Here is a 25,408-nt window from a genome sequence, read left to right on the forward strand (position 1 = left end):
TTACAGGATTGTTTCTGGAGTACTTCAGCATTTTCCTCACGAGGGTCTTAAAGATTTTCGTATGTATCTGTTGTGGTGCACACAAGCTAACAGACAATACACTATATTAACAGTAATGTCATACCCCGGTCAATACACGCTCTATCTTTGAAGATCAGATCCCGAAAAGAGAACAGAGAGGTATAAATCTTGCCGATGTCGGTGTTGTCGTACATAGAGCTCGCTAGTCCAGTAGCGAATAAGCTGTCTGAAACCAAATTCTTCGAGAAAATATTCGAAGCATGATGTTTTTTTCCAATAATTATCTTAGTGCTCCGCTCATTTATGTTCACATTTCTATTGGTTGTTGAAGAGCGGAATTACCCTATATTTCTTTCACATACAATGAAGTGTGTTTATAGAGCGTGACGTATGAACAGGTAAAACTGTGCTGCCAATCCAACGGATGTTTCATCCACTCTGCGGTTATTATTGAAGTAGTACTGTAAATAAAGTTGCTACACGTGCCGCAAATTGTCGGGCCGGCTGAAAACCCGAACAGGTGCTCTCACCACTAACTGATGGCCTGTCAGTCAGCCGCTCGGCTTTCGTGCACGTGTCTGACTGACTGGCTCTCAATACCGTATGTGCGGTAGGGAAATGACTGACAAGTGACGCAGATATGACGAGCAGATGAAACGTTACTGTTGCTGCGAAAATGATGTTTGACAGCTACACAAAGATCACATCCGAAAGCTGGAAAGCGAAAACCAGACAAAACATATCGCTCTAAAATAAAAAAGGAGAGACTGACTAGTCCGCATGGTTGTATGCAGAAACAACGCAGCACCTCTGTGGACGTTGTTCAAACTATCCCAGACCTTCGGAAATATTATGAAACTCTTTGGCCCCTCTCTTTAACTTCAAACAGCTGGTGGTTGGGTTTGGCCACGGTACATAACGAAAACATCACCACACTGAGAACAACAACGTAGGTATATCGCAGATTATATTTGTTATTTGTGGATCACCTAGCAATCTGCTACAGAAACCTAACAGCCCAGGTCAGATAGGGCATTACAGAAATCTATAACAAACTAAAACTAAAATGATATTACACTGTTACTGCCCGAATAACGCACAAAGCAATATACAACCAGAAAGAAACGCCAAGCAAGAACTGGGTGTTATTAAAAGAAACCAGGCTCCATAGCCGAAAGGCCAATTCCAACAGCGTGAAGTACATTACTAAAAATGCAAGAAAAAAGTTTGGCTTAGATTTAATTCATGAAGTAAGACTGATAGATTATTTCATAACACGCCAGGCTACCGTGAGTTTAAGTAGCCACTTTAAACGTTTGTAAATAGTGCTACGATTATAATTACGGCTTGGGAGAAATTTCAGAAAGTCTCTACTACTAAGGGAAACGTGTTAAAATAATCCTGCCTACAAGTTAATGGTCGCTGTAGAAAAAAAAAAAAATGATAGGGAGCCGGAAGTTCATCTTCCGATCGTGCTTACAACTAATGTGGCAATCAACTGACACCCATGAGTTCACGATGGAACAAGCGAATGGAGAGCTTAATCACTATGATTACTAAGGGCAGCTTACACAATTAGCCATGTAGGAAATTCGAAATAGAATTTCGCGAAATTCAAATATTACTAAGGGCAGATCACTATAATAAAGCAGCCACGTCCCTTATCTCTGTACCAACTAAATAGCAGAGAATAGTAATTTAAGCTCACGAGCTCACTATGAAATTTCACTACTAGTTGACAGTAGCTTAAGCTAACTCTCCCTTTTTATCTTTTCTGGCGTGCATCTGGAAAAAAATCTGTCTGGTATGGCCCGAGGTTCCGTATACGTAGAGTAACATCCATAACGAAACTACATCTTTCGGCCTACAAACGTAGTTCCTGCCTGTTTCTTTCCGTTTGATAATTTCGTCTATGAACCACTAATGCTAGCATTGCGTCAAATGGGGAAAAGCGGCCACAGTACAGGCCGAGGTGTCAACTTTTCCCAGCAATTCATTTTTATCTGTTCACCCCAATGAGCCTGTCAGTTCCATATATCATGCACAATACTGCAGACTCACTTTTAAATCCTTTTATGTACAAAGCTATCATGCGATATTCTATCGCTTTGTGAAAATTTTGGATTAATTAATTACAGTTACAATCTTCTCTATTTTGTTATATTTGGCGTAGGAGAAAGTCCGATTGAAAACGGTCTGCTGCAGTTCCTCTTATTGTGTTAAATACTAGATTATCATGACGCCTTGAAAATATGTACAGTAATCAGAGCATCAAACTTGGGATCCTGTTTGTGATGGAAAATGTGGCTGAGACAGTGAAGAATGGCATCCTTTCCTGTAGCAGCAAAACAACTTCATGTTCGAAGTAACACGCTGAAAAGAAGAGTTCTAGGGGAAAAAACAGAGATGCAGTGGGTAGTAAAAACAGTAATAGAAGCTTAAGGAGTGTGTTCAATGAAGAACAACACTACGAAATCCTTATTTATATTTTTGAAATATAAAAGAGACTTTTTTGATTTACGAGCGAAAGTTCTGCGTAGATTACCATTCCAGTTCGCAGAGCGGAACAAAATACCACATAATTTTTATACTAATAACCTATACGGGAAAATGGTAAGGTTCTGGCCACATTACTCCCTTAGGTAGGAAACAGTGACCAGTAAGTAAGGCAATAGAATAAAATGCATACATTTCCTGCAGGGTGACAATTATTGAACTACATGAGAAAACTGTAAATTAGTTACAAACTACGGCGTGCACACACTTTATTCAACATCTAAACGTCACTACAGATATTAGGATTTAGGTTATGACGTGTTCGATATGCCTGCCATGATTGGCCACGATGTGGCGCAGACGAATAGCAAAATTTTTCATGACCGGCTAAAGTGTCGGAACATAGATGCTGTCAAACATGAGCTCCTGAATGGTTGCTCTCAGCTCAGCAGTGGTTTTGGGGTTATTGTAGTATATCTGATCTTCAATATAGCCCCACAAAAAGGATTCGCGTGTGTTCAGATCCGGAGAATATGGCGGCCAGTCGAGGCCCATGAGAGTGGCCGCTGGGTACCCCAGAGCCAGAATGCGGTCCACAAAGTGCTCTTCCAGGATATCACTCTCCCCCTTCGAAGAGGTCGAACTCCGTCCTGCATGAATAATATTTTGTCGAAACCAGGGTTACTTTGGATAATGGGGATGAAATCATCTTCCGAAACCTTCACGTACCATTCGGTAGTCACCGTGCAATCAAGGAATACCGCACCGATTATTTCGTGACAGGACACTGCACACCACACAATCATCTGTTAAGTATGAAGAAACTTATCATTTGCAAAATGCGGATATTTAGTCCCCCAAATGCGACAATTTTGTTTACTGTCGAACCAATAAAAATGAAACTGGACGACAACAACAAGGTGCGAGCGCACGCGCCTACTAATTCCCATCATGATCCCCAGCCAACCGTGCAGATTGAACGTCCTAACGCAAACCGTTCAGACGTTATGACGATTTTATTTCATATAGCCCAGTCTACCATTTTTTACCCTTTCGTATTGTTTTCCTTTTGACTTACAAATATTTAATGTTATATCGTATGATATTTAGACTCAAAATATATAAGCGGCAAGATTCTATTAGTACCAATGCGTTGGTGAAAATTAAGTTTCCCTTAGAGCAGCCACTTTACACCACCTTCTCCTATGGGAGGACTCGAAAATTATAAAGTGAAGAGACTGATACCACATCCTCTAAATAAGAGAATATACCGACACCCTAACAACTGACACCCTGTACTGAACATACTGATCCCGTTGGTGACATACGCTCAATTAAAAAAATAAAAATAAAAAAATAAAAGTGGCCGAGCGGTTCTAGGCGCTTCAGTCCGGAACCGCGCGACCGCTACGGTCGCAGGTTCGAATCCTAACTCGGGCATGGATGTGTGTGATGTCCTTAGGTTAGTTAGGTTTAAGTTGTTCCAAGTTCTAGGGGACTGATGACCTCAGATGTTAAGTCCCATAGTGCTCAGAGCCATTTGAACCATTTTTTTGAAAAAAAAAATGTGTTACTAATCACGCAGACCTCTGCGCTCAAAGTCCTGACTGCACAATTTCCGTTACTAGTCAAAAAGCCATTACAAGTCAAAAAACGTATCACTTTCCTCAACTTAAATCCCATGTAATGACCACAACAGTAAAATTATAGATATTCGGATTTAACCAGAGGTTTCTAAGGTATTTCATTTAGTGTACCATCCACGAACACAATCGGAAGTGTGGGAATGAATATTCTTCGACACAGCTTGTACGATACCTTTCCGAGTACAATTGTAGACGAAAACTTTTTATTGTGTTTTATTTGTTCGTCGAAAAGTAATTAAATTTACTGCTTTAGAGAAAAAGATGATATACACTTTTTTATCGAATAAGGAAAAGTCAAAACAGGATGCCTTATTTCCTTGCAGAAGCAAAAATAAGAAAATAGAGACAGAGTGTGGAACAGCAATGAAGAAAAATGATATATAGTAAATAAATTGATGTTGTCTGAGGAAAATGTACATAAAAGTCAGTCACAAAAACGGTTATTACATCCTCGCACAGAAACATTTACACGACCTCCTGGCTTGAATGGTATAATGTCAGAAAGGTTAAAACATAAATATGGTGCGAAGCACATGTTCGTTACACACAGTAAATAAATAGCGTTCTAAGAAGAGAGCATTTAAGCGTTTTTTGTGTTGGCGTCGTATTCACGAAACGCTCCGTTTAAGCGCCTGCTTCACGCCAGAACGTGTGCGCTTCCATCTAGTGGCGAGCGCAAGAACCGCGTCGGGGACGCCCGTTTCCACTTGTTTGACAAATTCCCATTTGCAGAAGACTGGAAAACCACGAGGTAATTGCAGGACAAGCAGCAATGTTTTAAAAGCTTAAAACGACGATTACGCGTAAAGCACCGCGTTCGTTTGCTTAACTTCCCTACATCAGATGAAACGGTTTTGCAGCGCGCGCGAGGGAGTGAAGGACAGGACAACAGAGGTTTTACCTGCCACGGGAGATTACTGAGGCTTCACTTAAAATTCATCAGCGAAATAATATTTCAGGCTCCGTATGTTTCGTACCGGGCTTTAGGAAGTTTCTTTAATTTTGCTACTGTTTAATGTTCTGCAGCTGACGTCTGTAACAGCAGCCGGTGAAATGAGAACCCATTCACGTCCAGACCTGCTAAGAGCTCTGTAGCAAGTACTCATTCTGCGCAGGCATTGCAGGTATTTCGTTGTTAAGTAATATTGCCAGATGCTTTATCGTCGACTATTTGTAATATATGAACTGAAAAAATTTAAAAGTTTCTCTTAGTTCACTTCCAGGTTAAAACACAGCTCTGTTTGCATAAGTGATGGGCCTCACCGCATGCTGCTATTAAGCTATGAAACAGACATTAAATTATACTTCCTTTATGCTTCGAAAGCCAATGACATTTCGTGCTCATAATATAAAATTCAACAATTGTCGAAAAAATTGTCATCTGCATGTCACTCGTTTACGTGAAAATCTCCAGTTCAGTTAATTGGTAACATGAAGACAGGAATGAACAAAACGTACGTAGAATGAAAACATAATAAAAAAACTTCGTCTTCCTAGGCCTCTAGTAAGGTATTCTTACCTTCATCTTTTCTCTTTTGTGGATTGGTGTCGCGACCATTTTCTTCATCCTCTTGACGCTGTGGATCACAGCAACGCAGTAATTTCTCTCCACACACGTTTTTCAGTTACTATTTCCCAATCAGCGAATCATAATTACGTACTCTATGAAATTTATTAACTTAGTCCATTCATGGTTTACGTATTATTCAAGAAGCAGAGTTTCGGAGTGAGAATAAAAGCTGTTCAAATGGTTCAAATGGCTCTGAGTACTGTGGGACTTAACTTCTGAGGTCATCAGTCCCCTAGAACTTAGAACTACTTAAACCTAACTAACCTAAGGACATCACACACATCCATACCCGAGGCAGGATTCGAACCTGCGACCGTAGCGGTCGCGCGGTTCCAGACTGTAGCGCCTAGAACCGCTCAGCCACTCCGGCCGGCAATAAAAGGTGTATCGGACAAAAAGTAATTGTGGTTGGCAAAAAGTATTGTTTGTTCATGCAATTATCCTTTCTACAAAAGTCTGAAACTGCACTTTGATTTAAAAAATCCCATGTCCTGCAGTATATAATTATCTGCTCCACACAGACGTTCCAAAGGATTGGAAAAGGGCACAGGTCATCCCCGTTTTCAAGAAGGGTCGTCGAACAGATGTGCAGAACTATAGACCTATATCTCTAACGTCGATCAGTTGTAGAATTTTGGAACACGTATTGTGTTCGAGTATAATGACTTTTCTGGAGACTAGAAATCTACTCTGTAGGAATCAGCATGGGTTTCGAAAAAGACGGTCATGTGAAACCCAGCTCGCGCTATTCGTCCACGAGACTCAGAGGGCCATAGACACGGGTTCACAGGTAGATGCCGTGTTTCTTGACTTCCGCAAGGCGTTCGATACAGTTCCCCACAGTCGTTTATTGAACAAAGTAAGAGCATATGGACTATCAGACCAATTGTGTGATTGGATTGAGGAGTTCCTAGATAACAGGACGCAGCATGTTATTCTCAATGGAGAGAAGTCTTCCGAAGTAAGAGTAATTTCAGGTGTGCCGCAGGGGAGTGTCATAGGACCGTTGCTATTCACAATATACATAAATGACCTGGTGGATGACATCGGAAGTTCACTGAGGCTTTTTGCAGATGATGCTGTGGTGTATCGAGAGGTTGTAACAATGGAAAATTGTACTGAAATGCAGGAGGATCTGCAGCGAATTGACGCATGGTGCAGGGAATGGCAACTGAATCTCAATGTAGACAAGTGTAATGTGCTGCGAATACACAGAAAGATAGATCCTTTATCATTTAGCTACAAAATAGCAGGTCAGCAACTGGAAGCAGTTAATACCATAAATTATCTGGGAGTACGCATTAGGAGTGATTTAAAATGGAATGATCATATAATGTTGATTGTCGGTAAAGCAGATGCCAGACTGAGATTCATTGGAAGAATCCTAAGGAAATGCAATCCGAAAACAAAGGAAGTAGGTTACAGTACGCTTGTTCGCCCACTGCTTGAATACTGCTCAGCAGTGTGGGATCCGTACCAGATAGGGTTGATACAAGACATAGAGAAGATCCAACGGAGAGCAGCGCGCTTCGTTACAGGATCATTTAGTAATCGCGAAAGCGTTACGGAGATGATAGATAAACTCCAGTGGAAGACTCTGCAGGAGAGACGCTCAGTAGCTCGGTACGGGCTTTTGTCAAAGTTTCGAGAACATACCTTCACCGAAGAGTCAAGCAGTATATTGCTCCCTCCTACGTATATCTCGCGAAGAGACCATGAGGATAAAATCAGAGAGATTAGAGCCCACACAGAGGCATACCGACAATCCTTCTTTCCACGAACAATACGAGACTGGAATAGAAGGGAGAACCGATAGAGGTACTGAAGGTACCCTCCTCCACACACCGTCAGGTGGCTTGCGGACTATGGATGTAGATGTAGATGTAGATGTAGACGGTTTAATTGAGCGTATTCTCGATGGAAGTGCAATTTTCTTCCCATTATATCGGCACGTACCTATCAACCGCACCTCAACCTCTTAAGCGCTGCCGACCAACTGATTCTGTTTCAAGAACTTCGTACAACGTGCGCACAGCACGAACATCTTGACAATTCATTAAACATTATCGGTAGACAAAGAGAATTTCTTACTGGTGGGTACAGCTTTTCATACATGTCTGTCGATATTTTATGGCTCGATGTGAAGCAAACTTTTATTTACTGCTGGAAACAGCACAAGGTCTATGACGGGTTGCGTAAAACATTTTACAAGACTGATAACAAGAAAAGGCTGGCAAAAAACTAAACGGGAGGAGGAAACAAAACCAGACATCATAGCTTGAGAAAGTATGTGGTGTTATTTCAGAGATTTGGAAATGGAGTCAATTTTACAAAGAACTTGGTACTATGTGTCCACTTATCAGTATGACGTTGCACCCACTCTGGTGTGGATTCATAGGCTGTTTCACTAGATACGGGTGTGTCAAAAAGCCATTTCATTCTCTCCTGAGGCAAACTGGACTACAACTGTAGTAAATGGTTATTGATATCCTGGATACTGACACTGAGACAGAACTGACGACCGAGATAGTCCCATACATGTTCTATCAGGAGCAGATTTGGGGAGTACCTCAACATCACGCAGATATTTCGTAAGAACGTGTACCATATGTTGATGAGCGTTGTCCTGTTGAAAATAGCACCGTGATACTGTCTCATGAGAGGTAACAAATGAGGACGCAAGGTATCCGTGACGTAATGCTGTGTCGTCGGAGTTCCCACAGTCACTACCAGTCTTGATCTGAAGCATAACAGATGTCTCCCCACCATTATGCCACAACAAAGCTGTGCCTCTCCAAAACATTGGCATTGGAAGTATGGAACCTCTCGCCAGATAGACGCGGTATTCGCGAACGGTGAACACCTGGGTTAGTGGAGAACCATGATTCATCATTGAACGCTACGAGTCATTCCTCAGTAGTCAATGCGCAACTAAAAAAAAGTTTGTGTTGATGTATTACAGGCAGCCTATCGTCGATCAATAAGTCCTTCGACTGTTCCTGGTCTCTGATGCGGAATGATACAGACTGTTGTAGGGAGTCCGTAGGTGTCCAGGGTGGCGCAGACGTAAAGGTGATTACGACGTGCTTGTTGCACAATATGGCAGCCCACGCTTGTGGTCTTCAAATTTTGTCTACCGCTGCCATTACAACGAGTGTACTTGCCCTCACATCCCCACGCAGTCAAATACTGGGTCGCTGAAAAATACCAGTGCCACAGAAATCTGCATATTGCTCTCTTTGACCAGAAAGCCAAATGGAAAAACATAACGAGCCTTCTTTGAAAGTCTGACAGGTGCTGACAACGCTGTGCCACATGAGTACGCGTTATCTCCGCTTTCTTAACAGTGATTACTCAATGTCTGACCCTGTTCAAGCCCCTTCTATTCCCCACTGAGCGTGGTAACAATACCAAACACGATCAATACTTAACGTACTGTGGTGGCCATTCAAAGTTTCACAGAGAATTGAAACTTCAGTCATTTACACTCCGGCTGAACGTGTACGTGAACGTGAACGTGTATGTGGTTACGTTGACATCCGATCATGTCTTCCGGGCGCTTCAATCTTTTTGTCAGGCAGCGAAGCTTAACCATCTGCTAAATAATCTGCAGCGCGTGAGGATACAGGATACTTTTTCAGCTGGATACCACAGCTAAGAATTTGTTGGACATTGAAAGCCTGATTGCAATTGGGCTGTAAGTATTTTCCTTAAAACTAAATATTTATTTATATTCCATATTGGCCTCTTTCGGCTTCTAAGCCAATGTCAAGTGATACTTGCATACAGATATGCAAAAGTTTTGGTGAAGCTTATGCGGATGCCATTTTGGATTGACTATGGCTTAGAAACCACAATGATATACTGAATATTAACACAATTTATACATTACATGAAATTCATAGTCCAGGTGGAATCATGGATGTAACATCAATACCCTCACATTTAGGTTAAAGATAAACACGTGCTATGCTACCATCAGTGTCTTTGCTCTGTTCAGCTTTCTCTGGCCACTCGTTTACAACTTTTAAGTTAAGGGCTATTGCTCTCCGTCTTCATTTATTCTTAAGAGCCAGACTTCAGAAATTATTGTGTGGTTTTGGTGTTTCTTACGCTGTAAGAATTTAATTATATACTGATATAGCTGTTTTCGAGATTGTTTTTAATGTTTTTTCTCCGTTGTAATAAGTTCATTTCCAGTTCTTGAGTGGGGCTCCGATATCTTTTGATTCTTGGTCTAAATTCGAGTCATGTTGAACTCGGAACTATGGTATTACGAAATTTTACGTTGAACAGTGAGACATACTATATTAATGTCGCACAATAATATTTATTTTACGTTTCGTTGTGAACCGCCTTTCAGTTTTCTAGACCCTCTTGGTGTACTCTTTTACTCTTTACATACATATACTTTTTAGATTTGAGTACAATTTAATATCTTCTTTGTGTGTATTTCGGTACGCTCTCCAATATGCTTGTGACAGTTTTTCAGTTTGTGTAGAGTTGAGAGACTTAACCAATATATGCATAACTTTTGTAGTACGTTTACGTCAGTCTGTCAGTGGGATTAGAGATATTTTAGTCTCTCTGGAGTCCAAAATATTCTGCACAGCATTATAAAATATTTCTTGTCTCATACACATGTCAAATTGAAAAGTTACCATTTGTATTTTTCGTGTAAATACATACTCGTATAATGATCATGTATCTTTGGAAACAATTATCTTTCTGCGGTTAGAAGCTACCTCTGATATTGTGTGGAGTGTCTGTTCAGTCTTAAGCTGTCTGATGATTGCCTAGGAAGCCTAAAACAGGTTATCAAAGATTCATAAAATAAATATATTATTGTGGAAGAGTAATACCGTGTATTTCAGTTTCTGGCATTGTTTTATAGTCCGAATTGGTAGTACGGACCAAAGCTAGTTTCCTTCTTGTAACCATGCAACCGTGGCTACAAATAAACTGTTGTTTAACTTTTATATTCATCAGTTATAAAATTGTGACAAAATTACGTTTACTGCTCTAGTAACTTAATTATATTCAATTTGTTAGTGAGTTCAACGTGCACTTTATATCATGCGACTAGAGGGCAGTAAAGGTATTACGTTTTCCTGTATGACGTGCTTTTATATTTTTATGCATTACTACCACACACTGAATTCACACAATGTAAGACTCAGAAACAGAGATCTAATACTGAGTAAACCTACAGCTCCTCTAACTTCTAAACGTATGTTTCCCACGTTTCTAGTATGAACTCATCCTGTTCAGTCCCTGATGGAAGTGTTGCATAATTCCAGAAAAATTTGCTGTAGCCTAGTGACTCGTCATATTCCATGTCGTTTTTATTCCATGTTTGTCCAATACTTGGTTAAATATTTTCATAATTTTGTTTGGAAAATCTTATCCTGCAGAGATTCTGTCCTCAGTTTAATTTACAAAGCGTTCCTAGTGCGTTTAGTGATCCGCTTTTACTACTCGTTCTCTGGCGTATCACTTTTATTTAAGGGGATTTCCTTTTCTTTTGTTGATTGATTCTGATATATACTTTTCTTTTCAAATCTGATAGTAGTGCTGTTAACCAAACTCTTTCCCTTTTTCTCTTCTCCCTTTTTCCATTATATCCTACTCATTTCCTTTTTATATCATTTCCTAAGAACTTGTTCTTAGATTCATCATTAAACTTATATAACGATATAAAATTGAGCTTTTGTTTTCTGTTGTTTCAATCTTGTGTTAAATGCTGACATGTCAATGAATGGGTACACAACGTAAGTTCATAGACAGACAAACATAAGCACACTTGAAAAACAACTTGTCACGCCCGGGAGAAATCAGGCTAACCAGTGAAAAACTTCGTTTAGCACCGTAAACTGGCACAAGTCGGCGAAGCCGAAAGTATGCAGTCTTTTTCAGGTGTGTGAAACATAGCTGACGTCACTCACTGAAGATTTAGTCCAGCGGAGTGAACAAATTGCGTGGGTGTTGATTGCTACGTTTCCCAACAGTCCCAGACAGTTTCCATGAGATTAAGGCCCTGTCATTTAGAGAGCCATTGTAGGTACATTAGGGTTCGTGGGTGCTTGTCAGACCAGGAACGTATATTTACTCCTCTGTGATCACGGCTGTTGTCTTGGAATATGGGAGTGTTCACAGCTTACTCTGCAGAAACACGTAGAGCAAAATGCAACACTTAATCATCGATAATGTGGTAATAAACGCTCTAATTCATGTTCACGGTAATATGAGCGAATGGACCAAGTAATGCAACGAAAAATACTACAAAACATCACAGAACGACCTCCGGCCTAAACTACATCCTCCACACACTGCTGGTCAACCCTCCCCATTGGGCCATCGGTGCAATCGACTCGTTGCATCGTTTAAAAATGGTTTGAATCGCGACTCGTCAGACCACAGCACACGATTCTAATCAGCTTCTGACCAGTTTCTGTGTTTTTTGGGCTACTGCAGCCGTGCTGCTTCATGTACCTCTGCAAGCAATGGCCTTTGGTGATGTACCCGACTCCAGATGTCATTTACAGGCAGGTCCCTTCGCAGTGTTCACTCGGAAGCTGGTTGACATGGACCTGAATTCAACGACATCAGCACTTCTCAGCAGGTGTGAAACCCATTGTCATGAGAGGGCCTGACACACGCCTTCTCTCCTTGTCGGTTAGTACCCTTTAAGGGGTGACGTTCATGAAACTGACTCAAAATGTCAACTTTCAATTATTTCAAAAATGGCTCTGAGCACTATGGGACTTAACATCTATGGTCATCAGTCCCCTAGAACTTAGAACTACTTAAACCTAACTAATCTAAGGACATCACACACATCCATGCCCGAGGCAGGATTCGAACCTGCGACCGTAGCAGTCGCGCGGCTCCGGACTGAGCGCCTAGAACCGCTAGACCACCGCGGCCGGCTTTTAATTATTTGTTTGTTTTTTATTACAACTTGCCGACAATAAGTTGCGAACAACTTTCTCGGGAGCGCAACCACAGCTCGGAAACATTATAAATAACAGTAATAACACTCAACGCTCAATGTCTCCGGCCATCCTGATTTAGGTTTTCCGTGATTTCCCTAAATCGTTTCAGGCAAATGCCGGGATGGTTCCTTTGAAAGGGCACGGCCGATTTCCTTCCCAATCCTTCCCTAACCCGAGCTTGCGCTCCGTCTCTAATGACCTCGTTGTCGACGGGACGTTAAACCCTAACCACCACCACCACCATCAACGCTCAATGACCATTCAAATCGTCATAAATATTACAATAATCAACAAGACAAGAATGATGAGGTGTTTCCAAAAGCCACATGACTATATGAAGGTGCTTTATTCGCAACTACCGGTCTTACGTCAGTATAGACCCATCTTCAGGTTTATAATGGTTATATTTCCATAAACTAGAGGGACAACAACGGAGTCCCAACTTCCGTGAAGTTATCCACGTTCGAAGTCAAACCACAGTGGTGGGTTGTCACATTAAAATTGAGAGCTTCTAAAAATGTACAGAGCATGACTGCTAAACGAGCCAGGCTGGATAACACCACGTAGGATATAAAATTCGATAGACAGCAACTGTGTAAAACCGATGAAGCAAAAAGTGGCGTTTTGTGGTCAAGGAGTTTATTTGACTGTCACGGTTGTGCTGAACGTACTTTATTCAGATTTGACAAAAGCAGTAGGATCCACGAGGAGCTTAAGACGCTTCTTCTACCATGCAACAAGGATTAACGGCACCACACGAAGTCAGCTATAATAGACTCTTCTGTATTTTGAAACGGAAATTCGTGTACTTCGCAGGCCCAAAACTGTCAGCGCCAACAATTTATTTACTATCGTTTGCTACTGAAGGACTGAGGCAGGCTAGAGTCATTTACGAAAACAATGTGTTTTACCAAATCGAGATTATTTGGGAGCAATTCCCCCTGCAGTTTAAAATAATTCATTATTACAATTATTCAACTTCAAAAATCTAAACTGATTGCGATTTTTAGACCTGAATTTTATAAGAGAAAAATTTATTGCTTAAAAATGGACTAAAAGTCTTAATGTATCTCAGAAATTTAAAAAGGATTTCTACGGCTATGAAGCATTTCATAGTAATATCTCCAAAGATTTTAATTACTTTAAATTTCCTAAGCGTTGAAATTTGAAAATCAATGTTAATTGACAAATGAGCACACTTAAAATGAATATATAAGTTGCTTATCAGACTCGGCCACAAGGACACATTCATGATGCCACAAAGATGTAATGCCTAGCCAATACGTATACCAATCTGAGCTGGTAGTATACTTAACCACAACGTCAAAGCACTACTTACACTGGCTTGCGCGTCTTACGAATAACTTAGTATGAGGTAGCTATAGGTTTTCGGCCCTAGCCTTTGTAATAATACTTCAGCAGATAACAATCGGCCCAGCCTTATGTGGAAAAAAACGCAATATACGGGGTGAAAAGTATTTAAACCGACAAACTCTAAAACAAATATTTTTCCCTAATGTGATTTTTTCCTATGAGGAGTATTTAAACCGGTAGACGAAGATTTATCTGATGACAAAAGTCCAGAGGGGACATGTCTGGGGATCGAGCAGGCCATGGTACAGGACCACCTCTGCCAATCCACGTTTCTGGGAACCGTCGGTCCAGGAATCTACGCACACGACGACTGAAATGTGCCGGCGCCCCGTCATGTTGGAACCACATGCGTTGTCTTGTAGGGAGCGGGACGTTTCCCAGCAATTCTGGCAATGCTCTAGCGAGAAAATTGTAATAGTGTCTGCCATTTAATGGCCTGGGTAGCAGATACGGCCCAATTAAACAGTCCCCAAGAACACCGAGCCACACATTAACGAAGAACCGCACATGATGAGCGCTAGTAACTGTGGCATGTGGGTTATCCTCACTCCAAACTTGCGAATTGTGCATGTTGAAGACTCCATCACGCCCGAACGTTGCTTCATCGGTAAACAATACAGAGGATGGAAATGTAGGATGCATTTCACAGTGTCCCAGGTACCACTGCGAAAACTGTGCTCTGGGTGGATAATCAACTGGTTCCACGTTGTGGACACGCTGTAAGTGAAATGGACGAAACAATTGCTCTCGAAGGACTGTTCTTACATTCGTCTGATTCGTCCCTATTTTACGTGCGATTCCTCAATTCCTCAAATTGCAACGTTCGTACCGTGCGACGGCGTCCCTGTCCAGTTGATCTGCTAAATGACCCGGTCCCACGGAGACGTTGGTACACAGCAGCAAAGGTGGCATGATGCGGGATACGGCGATTAGGATATTGTTGTCGATAAACCCGCTGTGCAGCTCGTCCGTTGTGGTGCGCTACGTAGTACGCACCAAGCACGTCAGTGTACTCACTCCAGGTGTATCGCTCCATTAGTAAACAGAGACAATGCACTCCTACACTGGAGGACAGCAGTTGCCTACAACTTAAGATCGTAATACGCCCTCTAACAACTGAAGATCGTAATGCGGCCTCTAACAACTGAATAGCGTATTACGGCCTCTACCGGTTTAAATAATCCTCATAGGAAAAAATGACATTAGGGAAAAATATTTGTTTTGATGTCCCCTACAACCTCCCAGAGTTTGTCAGTATAAATACTTTTCACCCCGTATAATCCCTCTTTCAGTAATCAGGGGCTAGTCCTATCTAATAGCTAACGTTAACCTAGAACTACAGAACTCTCTCAACGTATGTATATGGTGTCTGTTCCTTCTGACACGTCTGAAAGAACGGACAGCACGTATATATACCGGTAACTAAGGCGAAGACGGCCAATGATCTCGTCAATGCGGATACACACCAGGCTCTAACTCTTAAGGGAATCATCGAAATGCCGCAAATAATGAGGGTAACGGGCAACGGGCAACGGGTACTGCGTCAGTAGTGTGTGGATAAGTTGAGAATGTGGGTGTGACGGGAGCCGTGCTAGGGTAGTACGTGTAGTTCCGATGATTACTGTGTCCGGATGGCTTAGTGGTCAGAGCATCTACCTATTAGGCTGCGACCCAGGTTCAAATTCTCGTCCGGTACAAATTTTCAGCTTTCCCAATTGATTTAAATCAATGCCCACTTGCAACCAACGTCTGTAATTCCTTTGTGTCTCACTCAACGTGTTTGAATGTTGGGATATTATTCGTAGCTTACACTACGGATCCAGAAATCTGGCGCTTTATTGCCTGTAACAAAGTCAGAAACAAGTTGCGCAGCTACTAAAGCCTTTCGCAGTTACCAGTACTACAAACATGAACCAACGTTCGGCCACTCACAGTGGGTAGCCTCTCCACCGTAAAGGACAGTACGATGTTCGGCTCTCAGATATCTTAACAAATTTCAGTTACAGACAAGAAAACCTATCTTCAATCTTCAAACGTCAACACAGCAGGTTAAGAAAGTCATCGTTCTCCACAAGACAATGCGATCTTGTAGCAGAAAAGTACAGGAACACTCTCACACAGGAAGCAACTTAGTTAAATGAACATTTGTCTAATGCATAATCCTCCTTAGCACGACATCCACAATTTTAGCCGAACACACCTGAGCGAGTATAAACTTGACAACCACAGTATCGATTCTGATGCAATTCAACGATGTGATAAGGACACTAGCAACATTCACTGGTAACAGCCAAGGTGAAAGACAAGCAATAGCCACCATTCCAGTTTGCTACTCTCTCTGTTCAACTATTAAATTCCTGCAAGAAACCATCTCGTCTCCATCTACATCAGCGTCACACTCTGCGAGCCATCTGACGGTGCGTGGCGGACGATGCTCTTGGTACCACTAACTGATCCCGCCTTTTCTGTTCCACTCGGGAATGACGCTTGGGAAGAATGATAGTAGGTAAGCCTCTGTATTAGCTCTAATTTCACAAATTTTCACGTCTTTGTCACTTCACAAGATATATGTGGGAGGAAGTAATATGTTGTCCGACTCTTCCCGCAAAGTTCTCTCTCGAAAATTCAGTAGCAAACCTCTCCGCGATACACAACGCCTCTCTTGTCACATCTGCAACTGGAGTTTGTTGAGCATATCTGTAGACCTCTGACGCAAGCTAAACTATCTCGTGACGAAATATGCCGCTCTTCGTTAGTTCTTCAATACCTCTTCCACCAACCCTACTGCTAAGCGTCTCAGATTGTTGAACAATATTCAAGTGAAACAACCATTCTCTAATCACTTTCTTCATGGATCTCACGAATAGATTGTCCACCTTGTTCCAAAACCACAGAAATCCAACAGGATGTGCCTCTGGCACCCGCTACAACGTCTGTCGATGTCCTGAATAAGTTGCACACCCTACCGCACCGCGCAACGAAGAGAGACTCCACGCCCACCGAGCCCGTCTCTCCAGCCAGGATCCGTCACGTGACAACACATCTACATCTACATCTACATGATTACTCTGCAATTCACATTTAAGTGCTTGGCAGAGGGTTCGTCGAACCACAATCATACTATCTCACTACCATTCCACTCCCGAACAGCGCGCGAGAAAAACGAACACCTAAACCTTTCTGTTCGAGCTCTGATTTCTCTTATTTTATTTTGATGATCATTCCTACCTATGTAGGTTGGGCTGAACAAAATATTTTCGCATTCGGAAGAGAAAGTTGGTGACTCAAATTTCGTAAATAGATCTCGCCGCGACGAAAAAGTCTTTATTTTAATGACTTCCATCCCAACTCGCGTATCAAATCTGCCACACTCTCTCCCCTATTACGTGATAATACAAAACGAGCTGCCCTTTTCTGCACCCTTTCGATGTCCTCCGCCAATCCCACCTGGTAAGGATCCCACACCGCGCAGCAATATTCTAACAGAGGACGAACGAGTGTAGTGTAAGCTGTCTCTTTAGTGGACTTGCATCTTCTAAGTAACCTGCCAATGAAACGCAACCTATGGCTCGCCTTCCCCACAATATTATCTATGTGGTCTTTCCAACTGAAGTTCGTAATTTTAACACCCAGGTACTTAGTTGAATTGACAGCCTTGAGAATTGTACTATTTATCCAGTAATCGAATTCCAACGGATATCTTTTGGAACTCATGTGGATCACCTCACACTTTTCGTTATTTAGCGTCAACTGCCACCTGCCACACCATACAGCAATCTTTTCTAAATCGCTTTGCAACTGATACTGGTCTTCGGATGACCTTGCTAGACGGTAAATTACAGCATCATCTGCGAACAACCTAAGAGAACTGCTCAGATTGTCACCCAGGTCATTTATATAGATCAGGAACAGCAGAGGTCCCAGTACGCTTCCCTGGGGAACACCTGATATCACTTCAATTTTACTCGATGATTTGCCGTCTATTACTACGAACTGCGACCTTCCTGACAGGAAGTCACGAATCCAGTCGCACAACTGAGACGATACCCCATAGGCCCGCAGCTTGATTAGAAGTCGCTTGTGAGGAACGGTGTCAAAAGCTCTCTGGAAATATAGAAATACGGAATCAACTTGAGATCCCCTGTCGATAGCGGCCATTACTTCGTGCGAATAAAGAGCTAGCTGCGTTTCACAAGAACGATGTTTTCTGAAACCATGCTGATTACGTATCAATAGATCGTTCCCTTCGAGGTGATTCATAATGTTTGAATACAGCATATGCTCCAAAACCCTACTGCAAACCGACGTCAATGATGAAGGTCTGTAGTTCGATGGATTACTCCTACTACCCTTCTTAAACACTGGTGCGACCTGCGCAATTTTCCAATCTGTAGGTACAGATCTATCGGTGAGCGAGCGGTTGTATATTATTGCTAAGTAGGGAGCTATTGTATCAGCGTAATCTGAAAGGAACCTAATCGATAGACAATCTGGACCTGAAGACTTGCCCGTATCAAGCGATTTGAGTTGCTTCGCAACCCCTAAGGTATCTACTTCTAAGAAACTCATGCTAGCAGCTGTTCGTGTTTCAATTTCTGGAATATTCCATTCGTCTTCCCTAGTGAAGGAATTTCGGAAAACTGCGTTCAATAACTCCGCTTTAGCGGCACAGTCATCGGTAACAGTACCATCGGCACTGCGCAACGAAGGTATTGACTGCGTCTTGCCGCTTGTGTACTTTACATAAGACCAGAATTTCTTCGGATTTTCTACCAAATTTCGAGACAATGTTTCGTTGTGGCACCTATTAAACGCATCTCGCATTGAAGTCCGTGCAAAATTTCGCGCGTCTGTAAATTTTAGCCAATATTCGGGATTTCGCGTTCTTCTGGACTTTGCATGCTTTTTCCGTTGCCAAATTCAAATAGCTTAATATTTATGTATCGTATCTCCTAAATTATAAGCTGTACAATGATATAATTTTGCAGGTGGATTCAGTGGTATATTTTTGTACTGTCTTCGAAGTGTGAATAGAGTCTGTAGTAACACAGAAGGTATCCGTGCGAGAGAGACACCAGCGACACGGCGCCGATTCAAATTTCCGGGCAGGTGAACACCTGGCATAACAAGGACATATAACAGCTTGGCGTGGAAAGCGGAATACTTATACAGACATATAATCTGCACGCCATTGTCAGTGGATGGCGTAGGATATTATAACAATACTAGCTGAGAAAGCTGGCGTTTTCCGGATATCTGTTTATTCCAAATTTCAATTAGCCCATCGCCTCCTCTCTCCTCTCTCTGTCCATTTCCTTCTCCCCCATCTCTCTGCCTGCCTCTTCCTCCCCCTGTCTCTCACCATCTCCTCCTCTTTCCTTTCTCTGTCCATCTCCTCCTCTCACCTCTCTCTGTCCATATCCCTCCGTCCTATGTTCCTCTCTTCCTCCTCCTATCTGTACCTAACTCCACCTTCCCTCTCACTGCCTCTCCATCTCCTCATCCTCGCTTCTCTCTCCACGTTATCACACTCACTACAATACGATCCTGGTGGTTCATACATCTACAGTATTTCTTTCCAGATCGTACCTAATATGGGCACCAAATTTGATTGAAATCGCTACACGGGCTTAGAATGAACCTTTTACGTGTGTCTCTGATCGCATACGCACATTTCAATTATATTACATACATGTTAAACAGATTTCACCAGTATTTGTGCCCATATTTCAGCTGCACTTTCAAATTCAAATAGCTTAATATTTATGTGTCGTATCTCCTGAATTATAAGCTGTACAATGATATAATTTTGCAGGTGTATTCAGTGGTATATTTTTGTACTGTCTTCGAAGAGTGAATAGAGTCTGTAGTAAAGAGTAACCAATCCGTCGGTTTTTTAGGCATATCAGTGTTTATGATGTTATATCCCCCGAACTATGTGCCGTAAAATAATATATTTTTGTAGATACATTCAACGGCAAATGTGGATAACGTACGCGAAAGTGTTGCGGATAGTGTTAGTAGCAACGAAGTAATAAATTTATACGTCTTGCATACTACGGTGGTTTTTCACGCACTGTGTGGCCTGAACTAAGGGTCGTACAGTGGTGTAATTTTTCTAGTACATTCAGTCGTATGTGTGAATACTGTCAGCAAAATGTGTCACGAATACAGTTAGTAGTAGTAAAGAAGTAATAAATTAAAAGCTCGTGATGGCTGGGTGTTGTGTGCTGTCCTTAGGTTAGTTAGGTTTAAGTAGTTCTAAGTTCTAGGGGACTTATGACCACAGCAGTTGAGTCCCATAGTGCTCAGAACCAATAAATTAAAAGTCATGCTTCATGTGTCAGTTTTACTGCACGAACAGCGAAAATATTGCAAGTGACAATTTTTTTCCTTTTATGGGTCGTCAGCGAGAAAAAGTTTCTTAAAAGTTTGAAAGAATTTGTGAAGATCGTTGCAAGTCCCTAAGTGCTCTCGTTCCTCAATACTGGATACCTGCAGTATGGGTCTTCTCGCGTCGTGACTACATTGCTTTTTCAGGCCAGACTCTCACACCTTTTATACGTTCTTACCGCTACTGTGATTCTTTTCAGACAGCGAATGGTATATAAACGAAGTCTGGTTGACACTGGTTCGGTATTTTAAGAGGAGATGTAGAACATACATACATCCACTTTAATAATTCGTACTGATAACACATTCCCTTGTTTTATTCTCATTTATGGTACGCAAGAAAAATTACTGTCTTTTGACTTATTCTTATGACCCTTACGTATTGTGTAAGATGGAGACGACACACCTACTGCACGGTCTGCTTTGAAAACCACTTCTTAAGTTTACACCTACAGATATTCGCAAGGCTTTTTCTCCAGAGCTGTGTTGGACATTTTCATAGGTGCTCATCCCCCGCTGAGTTTTTTAACTTTGACAAGAATCATCTGTGCCAATACAGCCCCTTTTTATGTCGTCCTCCTACATTTGAGTTGTCAGTCAACAATACTCGGCGGAACCAGGAGAACCTCTGAAGAAGTTCAATGCAGCTATGGACATAACTTAATGAACGAATAAGTTTCGTGGACTACGATCGTACAGCCTGTAAGATTCGACAGAAAGTAAGACAAACGGCCTTGAAAGTCTTCATCACATTGTGACTGGTAAATGTGAATAATATCCATCACTACAGAACTGACCACTAATATGAGGCCTGAACCGTATCGAAGTCTAGTCACTACACACGATATACCCTACAATCAGCATGAGAATGAGAAGGATAGTTGATGGAGGAAACAAATGACCTTATAAAGTTGCGGCCTTTTAGTAACACGTTAATTAATTGACAAACGACGAGAATATAACCTGGAGACTCATATCGCATTCATTAACTATGAAAAGATTTTCGACAGAATGGACAGGAACAAGTTTTGGAACATCAGATAGTAAAGGGATCATCCGAGACGTTTAATTAAAGTAATAACCAGTGTGTATCATCACACAGAAATTTTAATAAATACAGGGAAAGAGGAGACAGGATCAATAAGGGTCAATACAGAAGTGCGACATGGATGAAGCCTTCCACATAATGAACTGACTCCGTCCGAACAGACCTTAGAAGGCCCAACGGTACCGGCTGGACGCCTTGTCATCCTCAGTCGATAGGTGTCACTGGATGCGGATATGGAAGGGTGCGTGATCAGCACACAGTTCTCCCACCCTTTGTCGGTTTTTGTGACCGGAGCCGCTACTTCTGAATCAAGTACTTCCTCAGTTGGCCTCACAAGAGCTGAGTGCAACCCGCTTACCAACAGCCCTCGGCGGATCCATCCAACTGCTAGCCACGCCCAATAGGGCTTAACTTCGATGACCTGAAGGTAATCGATGATACCACTGCGGCAAGGCTGCTGGGCAGCCTTTCACCTACTGTACTCAGTATATGTACAGCGCGTAACATGTATAAGTGCAGATATTTTTATTGGTGACTGAGGATGGTGCAATCAACAACATCACGTCAGTATTTATTTCATTGGCAGACTAATAATTATAGATGTTAGGAGTAGTATGTTTTTTGGTTGGTTAGTACCTCAAAGTACGCGTAATAAGAGCAAGCCATCAGTGCTTCTTTTCCCCTGGACAGAAGATAAGATATTGTAATGTGGACATATGGAGGCAAAATGTTTAATCTGTACTGGCAGAGTTCATTTAGTGGTGCAATTAATGGCCATGCATCATGTCATAAAGTTTGTGATGTGTTTGTGGGAAGAAACAACCAACACACTGATATGTGTGTATTTATTAAAGTGTCACATACAAAAATATCTGCATTGATGGCCGTTAGACCCTGTATACTGTTAGATAGTGAAAACTAAGGCAAGTTGTGAGATTAATACCAGGTCGCACACATACAAATGGTCTGCTCTTTCACGATGACCAAATAATTATTTAAAAGAAGGAAAAGACCTCCAGCCTGCAATACATTGCCATTATTAAATATGTATGAACTATCATCTACACTATGTGATCGAAAGTATCCGAACACCTAGCTGAAAATGATTTACAAGTTCGTGGCACCCTCCATCGGTAATGCTCGACTATGGTGTGAGCCCACCCTTAGCCTTGATGAGAGCTTCCACTCTCGCAGACATACGTTCAGTCAGTTGCTGGAAGGTTTTTTGGGGAATGGCAGCCCATTCTTCACGGAGTGCTGCACTGCGGAGAGGTGTCGATTTCGGTCGGTGAGGCCTGCACGAAGTAGGCATTCAAAACAAACCCAAAGGTGTTCTACAGGTCTCTGGTCAGGACTCTATGCAGGCCTGTCCATAACACGGATGTTTTTCTCGTGTAACCACTCCGCTACAGGCTGTGCATTACGAACATTTTCTCTTTCCTGTTGAAAGATGCTATCGCCATCCCCGAATTGCTCTTCAACAGTGGGAAGCAAGAAGGTGCTTAAAACATCAAGGGGTGCAAGCCCTCTCCATGAAAAACACGACCACACCATAACACCACCACTTCCGAAGTTTACTGTTGGCACTACACACGCTGGCAGATGCCATTCACTGGGCATTCGCCATACCCACTCCCTGCCATCGGATCGCCACATTGTGTACCGTGATTCGTCACTCCACGCAACTGTTTTCCACTGTTCAATCGTCCAACGATGGCGCTCCTTACACCAAGCGACGCGTCGTTTGGCATTTATCGGTGTGATGTGCGGCTTATGAGCAGCAACTCGACCATGAAATCCAAGTTTTCTCACCTCCCGCCTAACTATCATAGAACTTGCAGTGGATGCTGATGTTTTCTGGAATTCCTGTGTGATGGTCTGAATAGATGTCTGCCTATTACACACTGAACTGTCGGCGGTCTCTGTCAGTCAACAGACGAGGTCGGCCTGTATGCTGTTGTGCTGTACGTGTCCCTTCACGTTTCCACTATCATATCGGAAACAGTGGACCTAGGAATGTTTAGGAGTGTGGAAATCTCGCGTACAGACGTATGACAGAAGTGACACCCACTCACGTGACCACGTCCGAAGTCCGTGAGTTCCGTGGAGCGCCCATTTTCGCTCTCTCACGATGTCTAATGACTACTGAGGTAGCTGATGTGGAGTACCTGGCAGTAGGTGGCAGCAAAATGCACCGAATATGAAAAACGTATGTTTTTGGGGGTGTCCGAATACTTTTGATCTTAAGTCCCATAGTACTTCGAGCCATTTGAACCAACTTTTTATCACACAGTGTATAAATTTGAAGAAAAATCTCCAACACGCTCCAAAGTAGCACTAGGAAGCAATCAACACGTCTCACATGTTCACCTATGTCACAGTTGCTGTGAATGTGTAAGGAGTGCCACTAATAAATGAAATAGGTTCGAAATGATGTTTGGTAAAACACACAGACCACTGGCTGAGTTCGCCTGGCCAACCTGCATCCCTTCTCAAACCCGTGGTAAGCAAGCAGCCTAACCCAAAAGGGGATACAGGACAAAGCCATGATCAAGCATGGCGATGATTAAAAATAATTCCTCTAACAGTACAGTTCTGCCTCGGTCAGGAACCCACTGCACCTACCGTTCTTCAACCAGAGTGTCATTGGAAACCTAGTAACCTGTGACTCGGTGCCATGTGCTAGCCAACTAAGTGAGCTGCCGTTGTTTGTCACTGCCGTCAGTAGGACGTGGCCTCTACATCAGGGACTGAATGGTATTTTCGTACTGGCCATCGACCTTACCTCACATTATGCTATTCTGCTGCCAAGTGAGTCTCATCTTGACATATTCTGAATTGAGTCCATCAGCCCAAGTTCAGAAGTACGTAACTTCAGTGTGTATTACAAACCTTCACAAAAACTTGTGCATAACTTTTTTCTGAGGAGAATTTTTTGATTTATATAGTGCATAACAGCGCTGTTCTACATTGTTTACTTCAGCTGCCTTCTTATTGCACCTCAACCAGTCTAAGATTTATCATACGTCACTGAGTATTTTTTGGGCCCCAGCACCACCTTAGGCTCCAGTGCCACCTTCACATTTCATTCCATATCAAGTGAGGAGTAGATTTTTCTTCCCACAGCACCACTTTCGACTCAAGTGCCACATCTATGTTTCATCCCATACCAAGTGGCGAAAAGGGTTTTTTGGTCCCCCAGAAGCACGTATAACATTTTCATGTTTCGTTCTATATTGGTTATAGATGAGAAATTCTTCTTAGAATCAATACTTTCATGCATGTTCTACACTTCTGATATACAGTGTCTGTGTTCATGCAACTCTTATGTCGTGACGGCATTGGTCATGACTTTCTCCTCCAACATATCTAGTCACCCATAGTTTACAAACAAAATTAAAGAAACGCATCAAATCCTATCTTCACTGTCCATCATACATCAGACGTAGAGAAATGAGATGAAAGATTCTCAGCCACCACTCCAGACACACCTTCAGGATCACCTATCTCCAGGCGCGTCCTCCCCTGTCCAGCATCATCATGACACCAGATGACCGCAGCCACCATTCCTGTCCTCCTCCATAGTCAGCCACCTCTGGACAACACTGCTGCAATTTCCTCTTCCTGGCACAGCACCTGACTCTTTACCCACATATGACCTTAAAAATAGTGTGTGCAACGACTCTGATCAGTGTCGCTCTGTAATTGCACCTGTTCCCACTGCCTTGCTCAACCTGTGCAACATCCACATATACACTGTCTGATCCAGTTATATAGGTGTCTAATCCCCATGCACGAATGTAGAAAATTAGGTGGACTGATAAGGTAAAGAATCAGGAGGCTCTTCGGAGAATCGGAGAGGAAA

The sequence above is a fragment of the Schistocerca cancellata genome, chromosome 1 (genome assembly GCF_023864275.1).
Source record: "Schistocerca cancellata isolate TAMUIC-IGC-003103 chromosome 1, iqSchCanc2.1, whole genome shotgun sequence".
NCBI lineage: Eukaryota > Metazoa > Arthropoda > Insecta > Orthoptera > Acrididae > Schistocerca > Schistocerca cancellata.